This window comes from Phyllostomus hastatus, unplaced genomic scaffold (genome assembly GCF_019186645.2).
Source record: "Phyllostomus hastatus isolate PE091 unplaced genomic scaffold, TTU_PhHast_1.1 phas_contig_152, whole genome shotgun sequence".
NCBI classification, from domain to species: domain Eukaryota; kingdom Metazoa; phylum Chordata; class Mammalia; order Chiroptera; family Phyllostomidae; genus Phyllostomus; species Phyllostomus hastatus.
This window is the reverse complement of record NW_025333622.1, coordinates 3299087-3301326: the sequence shown is the minus strand read 5'-3', so window position 1 is coordinate 3301326 and position 2240 is coordinate 3299087. Positions and strand designations below refer to the sequence as shown.

General features: G+C 38.5%; 1 pseudogene; it reads right to left on the bottom strand.

The window, feature by feature from the left end:
* Positions 1–816: 816 nt before the first annotated feature.
* Positions 817–1145, bottom strand: LOC123813542 (annotated as a pseudogene).
* Between the last annotated feature and the right edge of the window lie 1095 nt (positions 1146–2240).

Sequence of the window (2240 nt, the reverse complement as noted above, 5' to 3'; positions counted from 1 at the left end):
ATCTCTTGTAGAAAATCTATGTGTCTGATTATATGCTGGCCCTTTGATACCAAGTTGTATCATACTACTACTTTTATTTTTAATACCTGTTTAACCACTAGGTGGCAATGTAATGAAAAGTACAAACCAGGAAAAACTAAAGGGACAAGTTTTACTTGGAGAATTATTTCTATAGCTTTAATGAATGTTTGATCCATAAATAAAACCCTGTTATTTATATTCATCATCATCCTACCAAGCCTTTAGGTATCATGTTAGGTTATAGACAAAAATGGCCTCATATACATACAATTCTTTTCTAACTACTTGACCGTATCAGGAACCTACTAATTATAATTCTTTCCTTAATTTTTTCAGATTACTTTTTAAAAATTTATTGGGGTAATATTGGCTCACAAAACATACACGTTTCAAGTGTACAACTCAATAAAGCACCATCTACACACTGCATCATGCATCCATCTCCCCAAGCAAAGTCTCTTTCCATCCCATTTCACCTTTTTGCCCACTTCCACCTACACCCTCACATCCTTTCTCTCTGGCTGTCATCACACTGTTGTCTGTGTCTATGTGTTATGTATATATGATCTTTGGTTAATCCCTTCACCTTCTTTCATCCAGCCCCCCCCACTCCCCTTCCCTCTGACACCTGTCAGACTGTTGCATGTATCCATGCCTCTCTTTCTATTTTGTCCATCAGTTTATTTTGTTCATCAGATTCCACATATGAGTGGGATCATTTGGCATTTGTCTTTCTCTAACCATCTAATTTCTTTTTTTTAAGCAATTGATAGTCAATTTATTTAAAAGAATGATTTAGGCATCTGCAGTGGTGACTTCAACCTCAACTCCTGGCTCAGTACTGATGGAACTAATCTGTTTAACAATCTCAGAAGGGCTGTGCAAGTCAGAGTCACTAGTCTTAGAACCCTCCCTGCAGGGAGTTTTTCTTGTAGTGATTCTCAGTGTCTTGGTAGGCATCTGAACCGGTCCTTTCACTTTGAGATTCTTTTCCTTTGCGCCTCTGATCAAATCAGCACACACTTTCTCCAAAGACTTCACATTCAGGATGGTTAGGGTAATTCTAATTCGGTGAATCGTCACCTCTGGTTCCACCGGTGTCTTTCGGTCTCTTTAAAAGCCATTGCTGTGGTGTGGCTTCCTGAACCACTTGTTCCTCCGTGGGAGCGAACAGCGGTGAGCCAGGAGCAGTGAATTGCAGATCCAACTTCTACTTCCCTGAGCATCTAATTTCACTCAGCATAATAATCTCCAGGTCCATCCATGCTGTCATGAAAGATAAAATTTCAGTGGCAAATGTAATTTCAAAGAATAGTAGAAATGTGCATTGTCTAATTATAAATATAAACAAGATTTTTCTGAACTAAAATGCATTTTAATTGAATTATCATGTGTAGCCTATTTTTCAAAACAGCTAAAAGACAGCAAGAATGTCTTTTTCTTAAATCTTTCTAAATCAGATTTCATCTTTGCTAATTCCAAAGGCACTTGGAATGATACAACATTCTGAGAATTTGGAATTTGGATATGAGAATGGAAAATGGTTCAGGCTGCAGCCTGAGAAGAGGGTCTCCAGAGTTCGTGGAGATCTTTGTTCCATAAGTCCCATTGCCACCCGTCCCACAATAGCATTTGGACAATCTTCCTGCTTTCCCCATGCAGCCTTAAAAGCATACCTATGCTATTTACTTTTCTCTTCCAATGATTCCCTGAATGCTTATTTTATCTTTATTTCATCGATTTCAGTGTGTTCAAGAAAATGGAGGGACTCATTCATGGTGAATTCTGTAGCAGCACACATTTCAATGGCCTTTCTTAAAGTCATGTTGGTAAACATATATGACTTTAGACGATAGAAGCAGATAAAGCAATAGTATTAACAGAGCTTCACATTTGAAAGGATAAGTGATATATTCATGTTTATTGGAATCCTGTATATCAGTGTAATTCTGGTCCAGTTCTTAACTTTTTTAAAATATTCTATTTATTTATTTTTAGACAGAAGGTAAGGGAGGGAGAAAGACAGGCAGAGAAACATCAACATCTGGTCGCCCCTCATATGTAGCGTACTAGGGACCTGGCCCACAACCCAGGCATGTGCCCTGACTGGGAATTAAACCAGTGAATCTTTGCTTCTCGGTCCAGCTCTCAGTCCACTGAGCCACACCAGCCAGGGCATTTCTAGGTTTCCAAAACTGCCTTTAACAAATGGTATTATT